General features: G+C 44.7%; 1 pseudogene across 1 annotated transcript; it reads left to right on the top strand.

The window, feature by feature from the left end:
* Positions 1 to 7,048: 7,048 nt before the first annotated feature.
* LOC311139279 (uridine phosphorylase 1-like) lies at positions 7,049 to 12,535 on the top strand (annotated as a pseudogene). The gene is made up of 4 exons (XR_014615484.1): positions 7,049 to 7,078; positions 10,504 to 10,762; positions 11,059 to 11,205; positions 12,199 to 12,535. The product of XR_014615484.1 is annotated as a uridine phosphorylase 1-like (transcript).
* Positions 12,536 to 15,446: the final 2,911 nt, after the last annotated feature.

Here is a 15,446-nt window from a genome sequence, read left to right as displayed (position 1 = left end):
CGGTTAGATCATTGGGCCAGTAACCAAAAGGTCACTGGTTGGAATACCTCACAGGAGGGCCTAACGAATTGTCAAGAACCCTGCCCACCCAAGTCATAGACTTCTCTCTGCTACCGCACGGCAAGCTATACCGGAGCGGCAAGTCGGGGACGAAACGACTCCTGAACAGCTTCTACCCCCAAGCCATAGAACTGCCGAGACTCATACAGACACTTTCTCACACTCAGATGCTACTCTGTTTATGTATCCTGATTGCCTAGTCACCGTTACCCCTACCTACATGTAGATATTACCTCAACTTCCTCATACCCTTTGCACATTGCCTCGTTATTGTTATTTGTGTTACTATTTACTTTTTTTTTGTGCCAATTCCGCCCTACTTTTTAACTCTGCATTGTTGGGAAAGGGCTTGTAAGTAAGCGTTTGACGATAAAGTCCACCTGTTGTATTCGGCGCATATGACAAATAAAATAAGATTTTTGACACTGTGTCGTTGTGCCCTTGAGCAAGGCACTAAACCCTAATTTGCTCCAGGGGCGCCGTACTACTATGGCTCACCCTGTAATACAACACATTTCAATGCACCTGTCCTGTATATGTGACAATAAAACATTTAAAAATATACACTGCTCAAAAAAATAAAGGGAACACTTAAACAACACATCCTAGATCTGAATGAATGAAATCATCTTATTAAATACTTTTTTCTTTACATAGTTGAATGTGCTGACAACAAAATCACACAAAAATTATCAATGGAAATCAAATGTATCAACCCATGGAGGTCTGGATTTGGAGTCACCCTCAAAATTAAAGTGGGAAACCACACTACGGGCTGATCCAACTTTGATGTAATGTCCTTAAAACAAGTCAAAATGAGGCTCAGTAGTGTGTGTGGCCTCCATGTGCCTGTATGACCTCCCTACAACGCCTGGGCATGCTCCTGATGAGGTGGCGGATGGTCTCCTGAGAGATCTCCTCCCAGACCTGGACTAAAGCATCCGCCAACTCCTGGACAGTCTGTGGTGCAACGTGGCGTTGGTGGATGGAGCAAGACATGACGTCCCAGATGTGCTCAATTGGATTCAGGTTTGGGGAACGGGCGGGCCAGTCCATAGCATCAATGCCTTCCTCTTGCAGGAACTGCTGACACACTCCAGCCACATGAGGTCTAGCATTGTCTTGCATTAGGAGGAACCCAGGGCCAACCACACCAGCATATGGTCTCACAAGGGGTCTGAGGATCTCATCTCGGTACCTAATGGCAGTCAGGCTACCTCTGGCGAGCACATGGAGGGCTGTGCGGCCCCCCAAAGAAATGCCACCCCACACCATGACTGACCCACCGCCAAACCGGTCATGCTGGAGGATGTTGCAGGCATCTCTCCACGGCGTCTCCAGACTGTCATGCTCAGTGTGAACCTGCTTTCATCTGTGAAGAGCACAGGGCGCCAGTGGCGAATTTGCCAATCTTGGTGTTCTCTTTGCAAATGCCAAACGTCCTGCACGGTGTTGAGCTGTAAGCACAACCCCCACCTGTGGACGTCGGGCCCTCATACCACCCTCACGGAGTCTGTTTCTGACCGTTTGAGCAGACACATGCACATTTGTGGCCTGCTGGAGGTCATTTTGCAGGGCTCTGGCAGTGCTCCTCCTTGCACAAAGGCGGAGGTAGCGGTCCTGCTGCTGGGTTGTTGCCCTCCTACGGCCTCCTCCACGTCTCCTGATGTACTGGCCTGTCTCCTGGTAGCGCCTCCATGCTCTGGACACTACGCTGACAGACACAGCAAACCTTCTTACCACAGCTCGCATTGATACACTACCTGAGCCACTTGTGTGGGTTGTAGACTCCGTCTCATGCTACCACTAGAGTGAAAGCACCGCCAGCATTCAAAAGTGACCAAAACATCAGCCAGGAAGCATAAGAACGGAGAAGTGGTCTGTGGTCACCACCTGCAGAACCACTTCTTTATTGGTGGTGTCTTGCTAATTGCCTATAATTTCCACCTGTTGTCTATTCCATTTGCACAACAGCATGTGAAATGTATTGTCAATCAGTGTTGCTTCCTAAGTGGACAGTTTGATTTCACAGAAGTGTGATTGACTTGGAGTTACATTGTGTTGTTTAAGTGTTCCCTTTATTTTTTTGAGCAGTGTATATATATCAAATGATCAGATAGGTACGTTTAATCTTTCCAGTCTAATGGCCCATACAGTTGTGCCATAGCGCGCTCATGTGGCATAAACATGAACTGTACCTAGTGTAGTCATCAGATCCCACGGTTTTTAGATATCCATCACATGCTGACACGCATGCCAATTAATTTTTTTTAACAATGATTGTCAATGGTCATATTTCTGTAACACAAATGTATATTTAAGCAATAAGGCCAGATAACTGAACAGACAGATTTGCCTTTGAAAATGTGCAGCAGACCTTTTAAGTTATTTTATCAAACAATTATTGTAATGTGAACATACCGATACTTGGATGATAAAGCAGGAAAACTCAGTTTAATATCGGGATGATATTCTAAGAATTTGTTCTGCACTGATTTCAATAGGAAACGATTGCTTCCGTACCGCGCTCGTCCCCGGTCCGTGAAAACGTCACTTTGCAGTGCGTCTCTCGCTGAACCTTTTTGGGGTAACGACAGCAGAAGCGGCACCTCATCAGTGTGGCATCTCGGAAGGGAAGGCACTCGTGTGTCGCCGAACATACAGCGTCAGGTAAATATTACCTACACACAATAATGGAAGCCTGCCAGGGTTTTCATAGTGAACAGAACTTGAGTAACTTTTTTTGTCATGAAAAGTACCGTCAGCGTTATTCGAAAGATGACCAACGAAGATAGCTAGCGAACGTTAGGTGGCAGCTATGGCTACTTAGCCAGCCGCCTAGCGGTGATGGTAATGCTAGTGGCAAAAGTTTTCACCGAGATACTGCATCCATTTACTAGCTAACTCACGCCAAGTGACTGTCACAACTTAATAACTAACTTAGCTAAGTTCAATTGATAAAACTCATCAATCAAAGTTGATAAAGCTAAAGCATAGCTAGTTTTTCTAACATTATCAGTTGGTTTGCTGAACGGTTTGCTAGTGCTAGCTAGGCAAATTAATCAGGAACGTGCTTTTTGGAATTAGCAAATCAGCAGACTAGGAAAGTGCACCACTGCAGAGTTCAGGCTATCTCGCTAGTTTATGTCCATCTGTCAAATTATGTGTAGCTATCTTGTAAAAGAAAACATTCACATCTTATGTAACTAGCCCAGGTCAAAACATCTGAACTTTTCCTAGAATAATAATAATAGTACATTTCTCTAATTTTTTACGGGTGCAAAACTAATCAATTCAAATCAAGACTTCAGCTTTTGCAGTGCTGATGAAAGACCTGAGCTCTTATTTTCGTTAAATGTAGTGGGTGACACGCAGCACTTTGAATTAGCTTGAGTGCCAATCTGTTTGTGCTATCATATCATACAACTGTCCCTCATTGTCGCTTGACAAGCACAGCAATGGAGTAGGCAAGAGCACAAACAGATCTGGGACCAGGCTAACCTTAAATAAACTTGACCATGACATGGACCACATGACATCTAAGTTGGATGGCTTTATAAAACTTTGCTGTTACAGGATGGAGGTGTCAAGGAGGCGGATCTTACAGAAGCATCTGCAGCCAGCCAGACCACTGCGGCGCTGCAGTACTGACCAGGGTAAACTAACTGGACTAGTTCACTCTCCCTCATGTTCAACTGTCAACCTACACGTCTAGCTATTTTTTAAGTCTTCCTTGACCCAATTTTATTAATTGTGATCCTCACAAACAGTCATGGACTAAGAATTAAATGAATTAATGTGTCGACTAACAGACCCTTCTACCCGGAATGTGTTCTTGCTCCTTCCCTGTCATAGATTTAAAAGCATATGATTGGTGTAGACACAGGCTGTCAGTTTCCACCATATTTCTTACTCCAGTTCATTCCTTTTTAGTCCTTGAGGGGAATTGAGCGAGTGAGTGCACACTTCAGAGAGAAGGGTAGAGAATCAGACTGCAGCCAGTGTCACACTTTCTCTTTATACAGACCCCTGCTTTAGAAATGCTGAGACATCTGCGTGTGGACAAGCAGGAGACAAACCAGTGAGTGATGCATAGTTTTACCCAGAGACGACTGACTGCTTGGATAGGTTTTAATTTCATACTAAAGCTTCTCTTTTTCTGTGGGACTCTGTAGTTAGTCTATAAGACTAACAGTAGTGAGTTTAATTAATCCGTTTTTATCGTGTGGAAAGATGAACTGTATTGGAGTGGAACAGTTTTTTGAAATCCTCCATCTCCAAACTCAGACTCCACCAAAAGACTCCACCCCAACTAAAGGTAAGCTATCTATCTATAGAAGTGTGGGTTGCCAGGTTTGAATTACATTAGTCCATATCTGTGTCCCAAATGGTACACTATTCCCTATATAGTGCACTACTTTTGACCAAGGCTCAAAATAAGTTCACTATATAGGGAATATGGTGCCATTTGGGCTCAAAAGAAGTGCACTATATAGGTAATAGGGTGCCATTTGGGATGCAGTCTACATGTTATTGTGTGTGGATGTTGACTGAATGAAATGATTCTCTCTCCTAGTGAGGATATCTTACACTAGAGACTTCCTGATTCAACTGGCCAGTTCCCCCATTGCCAAAAGAAAACCGGACTTCTTACCAGAACACCCCGTTGTTTTGGAAAAGGCGGTAAGCTCTTCATTTATTGTCTCATACACAATTATGGCTTGTTTAGTAGTTTGGTTCCTTTATTGAATCAGAGTAAATTCAGAAGCCTCTCCTTTTGATTTAACTTTCGTTTCACTTGCCAACCTGCTCTTTATGTTGACCTTTAACCTGTTCTCAGTGCCATAGCTTAACATGGCTTATTGCAAATTCCATTTCCACAGAGAGAACCTGGTGTGCCAAGGTTGGAGAAGAGGTTTGATGAAAACTATTAAATGTAAGTGAAAATACAAGTGTGTCAATGAACTTGCCTGGTGCGAAGATACATTTGTAAAGAATATCTACATTTCTACAGTATTAGGTGAAGATGTTGATAAAGATGTGTGCTGTTGTAAAACCCTTCCCCACCCAAACCCTGATTAATGGGGGCCTGCATACACTGCTTGATAATACATTGCATCCCTGGCACTAATGGGGCTGGTTTCCCGGACACAGATTAAGCTTAGTCCTGAACCAAACTCAATTTAATGGAGATTCTGTGAAACCGGCCCAAAATGTTTTCCTTTACCACAGCTTCCGTATAAGTCATTATTTTAAAGCTTTTTGGTGCAATGTCTATTTTAAAACAATTTGAAATCATGAATGATTTACTAATCATATATGTTTGTGTGAATATTTTCTTGCCTAGGCTAACATGGAGCGAGTGCTGCTGCTGCTTTTGAACCCACACCACTACAACTTGCTCTGCCATCAAGTGATATACCACCCCCCCCCCCCCCCCAAAAAAAAACATCCCCAGTTGAGTCCAGAACACCACCGGCATGAGCTGCGTCCCAAATAGCACCCTATTTCTTATTTGTGCACTACTTTTGACCAGGGCCAATAGGGTTCATTTCATAAATGGGGATGACCATTAGGGATGTAGCGTGGGGTATAAAAAAATGTTGGTTCCTTTGACAAATGTTGGTTCCTTTTGGTGGACACAAACCTGAAAATGTACCGTAGCCTACATGTTGAACTTGTGTGCTTCAATCTAAAATAATAATGAATGCTTGAATGATGTGCCTTGATGCTAACAAATGCCCCTTGCACTGTGTGGTGTTTACATATTACATAATACTAATAACGCCACAGTGGAGGCCATTGGCTCTGAGTAACCTTACAACGACCTCCAAGATAAACACTACATTCATTTAACCCTTACAATGACCTCCAAGATTAACATTACATTCATTTAACCCTTACAACGACCTCCAAGACCAACACTACATTCATTTAATCCTTACAACGACCTCCAAGACCAACACTACATTCATTTAACCCTTACAACGACCTCCAAGACCAACACTACATTCATTTAACCCTTACGACCTCCAAGACCAACACTACATTCATTTAACCCTTACAACGACCTCCAAGACCAACACTACATTCATTTAACCCAAGACCAACGCTACATTCATTTAACCCTTACGACCTCCAAGACCAACACTACATTCATTTAACCCTTACAATGACCTCCAAGACCAACACTACATTCATTTAACCCTTACAACGACCTCCAAGACCAACACTACATTAATTTAACCCTTACGACCTCCAAGACCAACACTACATTCATTTAACCCTTACAACGACCTCCAAGACCAACACTACATTCATTTAACCCTTACAATGACCTCCAAGACCAACACTACATTCATTTAACCCTTACAACGACCTCCAAGACCAACACTACATTCATTTAACCCTTACAACGACCTCCAAGACCAACACTACATTCATTTAATCCTTACAACGACCTCCAAGACCAACACTACATTCATTTAACCCTTACAATGACCTCCAAGACCAACACTACATTCATTTAACCCTTACAACGACCTCCAAGACCAACACTACATTAATTTAACCCTTACAACGACCTCCAAGACCAACACTACATTCATTTAACCCTTACAACGACCTCCAAGACCAACACTACATTCATTTAACCCTTACAACGACCTCCAAGACAAACACTACATTCATTTAACCCTTTCACGTTTTAATATGTTGGAGGATGGGTGTTTTAGCTTTGATATTGTCACTGAGAATGTTGTCACTGAAGCTTGATTATTGACTTATATCAAGCAATTGAATGTTGAAATATAGGCTACTGCCTGCTGCATAACTTGTCGGTATTCCCCCATTGAAAACTGCTGCTTGAAATGATTTGGCTTCTAAGCCTGCCTTTGCACACTATCCTTCTGCGGGTCAGTCCTGTAGTCACATCAAATGGTACATCTCTCCCCTACTTCTCTGAAGGTCAGTCCTGTAGTCACATCAAATGGTACATCTCTCCCCTACTTCTCTGAAGGTCAGTCCTGTAGTCACATCAAATGGTACATCTCTCTCCCCTACTGCACATGGTGCTGTTTTCTCAGTTTATTCTATTGTATTTGATGAAAGTGAATAACGGCAGTCTAAATTAGCACAAAGTTTAGCGAAACCCGTCGCCTTGACTTGCCTGTTCGCATAAGGGGACCTTTATTATGCAACTTGTGTTCGGAGACCGTTGTGGAGTGGGAAAATTGAGTGGCCGTTTATTTTTGAAGTGTATTTATTTGGTTTATCCTTATTTGGTTATAAGCTATTTGCCTATCGATGCTGAGTTTTGATGGCGAGGCTTCATTCCAAGATTTTGGCTGTTGATACAAGGCTGAGAGGACTTTCCTATGTTAATGTAAAGGGACAGTGCCAAAGTGTAACCATGTATTTTCAGAGATGCAGTAGGTTAAATAAGGTTATAGTGTGTGTGTTACCCCCATTGATTTTGACTTTCAAGCTGCACATTGTGAAGGTAGCATATTTAATTTGATGTGTACTATGGTCAGTCATGTGCACATCCTCTCCTTGCTCCAAGACTTATGAGCTGATCTGGGATCTGCCGTAATAGCCCTGTACATTTCTGTGCTCTTATAAATAAAAGTATTTGTATGACAAATGTTGTCTTGTGAAGTGTCATTTTACACCAAAAGCAGCTCCAATGCTGCCTATACCTCAAATTCTAACCCTGGATTATCAAAATCTGTAACAATTAAAACCTCGACATGTAATCCAAACTATTTTTTTTTGTCTACATATAAGACTAAAACAGCAATGTTGGTCACACTGCGGAAACGAGAAACCAGAGACGATAACCATTCTAGTAGTCATTCACTGGTGTGAAAACTGCGCCAGTGCTGCACACAGGTCCTGTGTAACATCTCCCCTACTGGCATTTTGATGTTCATGAGTTACGTCTACAGTGAGTGCAGTTACATGCACACAATACGATTATTGTGGATAGTCAGATTAATATAATAGTTCGTTTTAAAACGTGTACATGTTTTGCAAGAACGATTTTCCTAATCCTGTTTACATGTACGGATCTGACATCAGGCTACCTGATGGGACTTAAATAAATTCAGAAAATTGCCAATAAACATACCACCGCGACCATGTCATTTTTGCCAAGCCTCTTTGATTCTGAGTTGGGACATAAAGCTTGTATGTGAACTATTTCTAAGATGCATACTTTAAGATTTTCCGAGTCACTCGCGCATAAGAGGGGGCTTGCGCTACAGGTGCACATGCGCAGATCGGATACGCCGATTAAACCGTTTTACATGTCCTAATAATTCGAATGATTGCTCAGAAAACCAGGTTTTAATCGGTGTATGCTTCTATTTTGACCTTACGACGATTAAGATAAACAGACTACTGCCATAATCAGTTTAATATCGAAATATTAGTGTGCATGTAAACGTACTCCCTAGTGACTGACCTTCATATACAGTCAATGGCAGGGTCATCACTAGTTACCACAGCCACAAAGTCATAATTATGGCTAAACCCCGCCTATTTCTACAATTTATCTTAAAATCTGATTGCCCTGGCTCTGGGGACTCTAGTATGTTGAGCCAGGGTGTGAGTTTTCATTTGTTTTTCGTTCTAGGTTAGTATTTCTAGGTTGGCCAGTGTGGTTCTCAATCAGAGGCAACGTATCAGCTGTTGCTTGTTGTCTCTGATTGCGAACCATACTTAGGCAGCCAGTTTTCCCACAGTGTTGGTGGGATCTTGTTCCTGTTTAGGTTTGTCTGAACCGAGGACGTCACGTTATCGTTTTGTTCATAGTATTACTCAAATAATAAAGATATGTTCACCTTCCACGCTGTGCCTTGGTCCTCTGTTCCCGACGAACGTGACAGAAGATCCCACCAAGACTGGACCAAGCAGCGTTGTCCAGGAGCCATCGCCAGGGAGATCTCTAGCGGATCTCCTTCGCCTCCTCGACTGGGTCAAGCCGTGTGAGGAGGAGAGAGGCTGGACTTGGAAGCAGAAGGGCGAAAGTCTGGCGAGAGACATGGAGACCTGGTCCACGGGTAGGAGAGACGCCCAGAATTTTTTTAGGGGGGGGCTCACACCGTGGACGACGGGGCAGCAGGAGGTCGCCAGGTTACGGGAGTCACTGGTCACCAGGGGGAAAGAGGATGTAGAGGCACGGCGAGAGGTACTGGGGTGTGTTGCCAGTCTGGTCCGGCCTGTTCCTGATCCCCACGTAGGGCCAGTGGTGTGTGTTCCCAGTACGGTCCGGCCTGTTCCTGCCACTCGCACCAAGCCTACGGTGCGCGTCGCCAGCTCGGCCCGGCCTGTTCCTGCTCCCCGCACCAAGCCTGTGGTGCGCGTCGCCAGCCCAGTCCGGCACATTCCTGCTCCCCGCACCAAGTCAGTGGTGCGCTTCGTCAGCCCGGTCCGGCCCGCTCCTGCTCCCCGCACCAAGTCAGTGGTGCGCTTCGTCAGCCCGGCTCGGCCCGTTCCTGCTCCCCGCACCAAGTCAGTGGTGCGCTTCGTCGGCCCGCTCCTGCTCCCCGCACCAAGTCAGGGGTGCGTTTCGTCAGCCCGGCTCGGCCCGTTCCTGCTCCCCACACCAGGCCAGTGGTGTGCGTCGTCAGTCCGGCACAGCCCGTGCCTGTTCCACCGGTGCCTGGTTCGGCACGGGTCAGCTGCTTCACGCCGGAGCTGGAGCAATCCGCTCCACTAGTGTGCAGTCCAGCTCCGGTCAGCAGGGCCAGACTGGACCAGGGGTACTTTGGGGGGTTAGAGAGGGAGTGGGGATCATGCCCGGAGCCGGATCCACCGCCAAGGCGGAGTGCCCACCTGGTCCCTCCCCTGTGGTGTTTGGTTGGCGCGGTCGGAGTCCGCGCCTTTGGGGGGGGGTACTGTCACACCCTGGCTCTGGGGACTCTAGTATGTTGAGCCAGGGTGTGAGTTTTCATTTGTTTTTCGTTCTAGGTTAGTATTTCTAGGTTGGCCAGTGTGGTTCTCAATCAGAGGCAACGTGTATCAGCTGTTGCTTGTTGTCTCTGATTGGGAACCATACTTAGGCAGCCAGTTTTCCCACAGTGTTGGTGGGATCTTGTTTAGGTTTGTGTCTGAACCGAGGACGTCGCGTTATCGTTTATTGTTTTGTTCATAGTATTACTCAAATAATAAAGATATGTTCACCTTCCACGCTGCGCCTTGGTCCTCTGTTCCCGACGATTGTGACAATGAGTAAACACAGCACACCTGAATCCCACTGTAGTCAAACGAGTAATAACACTAATATGTGGTTTTTAAATCAATCAATTAATGTCCTTTAATTAAGCTAAACTTGCATCCCAAATGGCACCCTATATAGTGTACTACTTTTGACCAGGGCCCAAAGTAGTGCACTTTATATGGAATAGGGTGTCATTTGGGACACAGGCCTAAAACAAGCCATATTTGCTATACATTGTACATCCACTGATCCACTTTCTCTCTCCAGGCCTTGAGCCTGGCACGGTTGTTGTCACCAAGCAGTCAGTAGACGCCACCTTCCTGCCCAGGTTGGAGCAGGTCATCCTGGGGAATACTGTGGTGCGCAGCACGGACCTGGACCAAGGGCTGGCTGAAGAGCTGCTGCAGTGCAGCAAGGACCTGGGTCAATTTGAGACGGTGGTAGGAAACACCATGTGCACCATGGATTTCTATGAAGGTGTCAGTTGTTATACGCTACTTCAGTATTTTGCTTGTTGTCTGCGATTCTGTCTTTTTCAAATGTGTTGCTGTGTTAGCATGGTACCTGACCTGTTTTTGCTCCTGTCAACTCCATTGCTGTCATTGTAAAGCCAAACATGTTAGGCATGACAATGAGTGAGTTGGCATGACAATGAGTGAGTTGGCATGACAATGAGTGAGTTGGCATGATGGCACAAACAGACTGGCACTCAGGTTATATTGCTGTGCCCTACTAGTTATTGTGGGTAGCTAGCTGGTGTTTTGTGTGTCCAGGACAAGCGCGTCTGGATGGGGCCTTCTGCTCCTACACAGAGAAGGATAAACAGGACTACCTGACCAAGGCCTATGAGTCTGGGGTTCGCAACATCGAGATGGAGTCTTCCGTGTTTGCTGCCATGTGTAAACTCAGCGGTCTAAAAGGTACACCGCTGGTGTAGTTGTATCTATCCATGATGATAGCACAAGCCACATTAGCAGTTACACGCCAATAGTGTTATTCGCAGACATAAAGCTTTTTAAAAGTCCAGGTCTACAGGGAGGGTAACAGATCCAGGTTCTGAGCAGGAGTGGTACCGTAACGTCCTAGTGTCCGGGGTGAGTCCAAAAGGGAAGTCCAGTAGTGGTAAACGGGATGGTGGTGGCAGGAGTGAAGCGGAGGCAGGAGTCAGGTTCCAATAATCTGTGGCACAGGAGAAATGTAAATAGAACAGGCCAAAAACACAAAGAGTGAAAACAAGCAGGTTGAATCAGCAGCGAGACTAACATGGTCGTCTTGACTATGATCTGACGATGAGTGGCAAGTTTGACCGGGTCTTAAAGGCTGAGGTGATTATGGTGAATGAGCTGCAGCTGGAACCCTGACTCCCGCACACCAGACTTCACTCCTGCAATCAAGGACAGACAGAGGGGAGGGGGAGAGCAGAGAGAGAGCTACCTAGCAGCAGTAGGCCTAACACCATGTGTAAACTCAGTGGTCTAAAAGGTACACCGCTGGTGTAGTTGTATCTATCCATGATGATAGCACAAGCCATATTAGCAGTTACACGCCAATAGTGTTATTCGCAGACATAAAGCTTTTAAAAATAAAAAACCCGTTGACTTTGTTAATGAAAGATGAAAGAAATATGCATATGTATTTGAATAGATGTATATTAAATATATGTATTTTACATCATATTAATGAACTTAAAGGTCCTAAAGTTGAACCTTTTGGTAGGATCAAAGTTCAGTAGCGTTGCTGGTAAATAAATAGGCTGGTCCCTGATCTGTTTGTGTTGTCATGCCAACTCCCTGTCTCATGTTTGACATGACAATGAGTGACAAGGAGTTGGCATGATACCGTAGCACAAACAGATTGGCACTCAGGCTAGTAAATAATCAACCTCTGTCCTCTGTCTCTGTGTTCCTCTGAAGCGGCCGTAGTGTGTGGGACTCTACTGGGCCGTCAGAAAGGGGACCAGCTGATCAGCTCTCACCAAGTTCTCCACAGCTACCAACAACGTCCTCAGATACTGGTCGGCCACCTGATCAAAGAAGATGCTCCAAGCCTCAGGCTATAGCAAAAGCTAGGCTCTTGCTTTTTAGCATTCTGATGGTATGTTACTTATGAAAGGCCCCTTGTGCACAGAGTATACAAAACATTAAGGACACCATAACCCGTTCAAAGGCACTTCAATCTTTTGTCTTGCCCAGTCACCCTTTGAATGACACACATACACAATCCATGTCTCAGTTGTCTCAAGGCTTAAAAATCCTTCTTTAACCTGTCTCCTCCCCCTCATCAACACGGATTTAAAGTGGATTTAACAAGTGACATCAATAAGGGATCGTAGCTTTCACCTGGATTCACCTGGTCAGTCTGTCATGGAACGAGGTGTTCTTAATGTTTTCTATGCTCAGTGTAAGTGTAATTTAGGGCAGCACTGATTCATACTCATTCCAAATCAAATCAAATCAAATTGTATTGGTCACATGCGCCAAATACAACAGGTGCAGACATTACAGTGAAATGCTTACTTACAGCCCTTAACCAACAGTGCGTTTATTTTTAACAAAAAAAGTAAAAATAAAACAACAACAAAAAAAGTGTTGAGAAAAAAAAAAGAGCAGAAGTAAAATAAAATAACAGTAGGGAGGCTATATATACAGGGGGGTACCGGTGCAGAGTCAATGTGCCAGTTGAGGTAGTTGAAGTAATATGTACATGTGGATAGAGTTAAAGTGACTATGCATAAATAATTAACAGAGTAGCAGCAGCGTAAGAAGGATGGGGTGGGGGGGCAGTGCAAATAGTCCGGGTAGCCATGATTAGCTGTTCAGGAGTCTTATGGCTTGGGGGTAGAAGCTGTTGAGAAGTCTTTTGGACCTAGACTTGGCACTCCGGTACCGCTTGCCGTGCGGTAGCAGAGAGAACAGTCTATGACTAGGGTGGCTGGAGTCTTTGACAATTTTGAGGGCCTTCCTTTGACACCGCCTGGTATAGAGGTCCTGGATGGCAGGAAGCTTGGCCCCAGTGATGTACTGGGCCGTACGCACTACCCTCTGTAGTGCCTTGCGGTCGGAAGCCAAGCAGTTGCCATACCAGGCGGTGATGCAACCAGTCAGGATGCTCTCGATGGTGCAGCTGTAGAATTTTTTGAGGATCTGAGGACCCATGCCAAATCTTTTCAGTCTCCTGAGGGGGAATAGGCTTTGTCGTGCCCTCTTCACGACTGTCTTGGTGTGTTTGGACCATGATAGTTCATTGGTGATGTGGACACAAAGGAACTTGAAGCTCTCAACCTGTTCCACTACAGCCCCGTCGATGAGAATGTGGGCGTGCTCAGTCCTCTTTTTTTTCCTGTAATCCACAATCATCTCCTTTGTCTTGGTCACGTTGAGGGAGAGGTTGTTGTCCTGGCACCACACGGCCAGGTCTCTGACCTCCTCCCTATAGGCTGTCTCATCGTTGTCGGTGATCAGGCCTACCACTGTTGTGTCGTCGGCAAACTTAATGATGGTGTTGGAGTCGTGCCTGGCCATGCAGTCATGGGTGAACAGAGAGTACAGGAGGGGACTGAGCACGCACCCCTGAGGGGCCCCCGTGTTGAGGATCAGTGTGGCAGATGTGTTGTTACCTACCCTTACCACCTGGGGGCGGCCCGTCAGGAAGTCCAGGATCCAGTTGCAGAAGGAGGTGTTTAGTCCCAGGATCCTTAGCTTAGTGATGAGCTTAGAGGGCACTATTCCATATAACCTGGCTGCTTTCACTATGGACTTCGCAATCATTCGCAATCGCAATGATTCTCAATCGCAATCATTGACCATATAGAATACAATATCTATCTATCGTATCAATGTTCTCTGGATTGTAGCTCAGTGTTACCAAGTTAGAATAGTAATCATAACAAACACCAAACACACCTCTTGCTTGACACTACCTCTATTTTATACCAAATAAACCAATGCTGGGTTAAGTAAAGTAACTTATTCCATAAATTGTTGCTTTGTGTGACATTAGAAAAGGGAATATTATACCCAGTTTGTTTCTAAATTCCTTGATCTTTTTTTTAACCCCAAGCCTTTAAGATTGAATGTTTTGTTTTAATTTACCAGTATGTATATTTTAGTTGTATATGCTGTAGCTATGGTAACGAGCAAGTTATGAATATTAAAGTTATAACTTCTCTGCACCAAAATGTAATTTTAGTTACTTTGAAGACTTATCAGCACTGCTTTGTACTGTACTATCAAATGTTGATCTGAAACCATAATCACACATTCCACATATTGTCTTGTTACTGAGAACATATGTAACCGAGTGCTTTTAATGTCACCTAATGAGCAATAAAACCACATTTACTGCAAATATTTCAGTGTGATTCAAATGTGTTTATGTCATCAACATTGTGCAGCAGCTAATCGGGATCCTTAATAAATACAAATACAGAAGCCGTCACTGTAGGGGTGGTTTCCCGGACACAGATTAAACCTAGTCCTGGACCTGGACATAAAAGCAAGATCAGTGTATAATCTCCATTGAAAGTATCTTTATAGTCCAGGACTAGCTTTTAGCCCTATCTGTGTCCGGGAAACTGGCCCATAGTGTAGGGCAGGCCTTGGATTTTCTGTCATGCAGATTTCAGTTGATTGACATTGATCATTGATTGACTCTTGCCCCTAGCAGCATTTCCTTGCCTCATTGATAAATGCACTAATTCACTATACCAACATTGTGATGATGCTCCATGTTTTCCCATTTCGCTGTGTCTGAAGCCATTCACAATGTCTGGTAGCCTATAGCACATGTGAGCTATGGGCGTGTTCAAGAGCGACATGTGAATGTGTTTAGGTCAGGAATGCGTTCCATAGGCTTATATATCATTATAATATACACTATATATACAAAAGTATGTGGACACCTCATCAAATTAGTGGATTCGGCTATTTCAGCCACACCCGTTGCTGACAGGTGTATAAAATCGAGCACACAGCCATGCAATCTCCATAAACAAACAATGGCAGTAGAATGGCCCATACTGAAGAGCTCGGTGACATTCAACGTGGCACCGTCATAGGATGCCACCTTCCCAACAAGTCAATTCGTCAAATTGCTGCCCTGCTAGAGCTGCCCAGGTTAACTGTAAGTGCTGTTATTGTGAAGTGGAAACATCTAGGAGCAA

Source organism: Coregonus lavaretus (genome assembly GCF_964263955.1).
Source record: "Coregonus lavaretus genome assembly, chromosome: 13".
Classification (NCBI taxonomy): domain Eukaryota; kingdom Metazoa; phylum Chordata; class Actinopteri; order Salmoniformes; family Salmonidae; genus Coregonus; species Coregonus lavaretus.
Note: the sequence above shows the minus strand (reverse complement) of the source record. Positions and strands in the feature narration are given on the sequence as shown.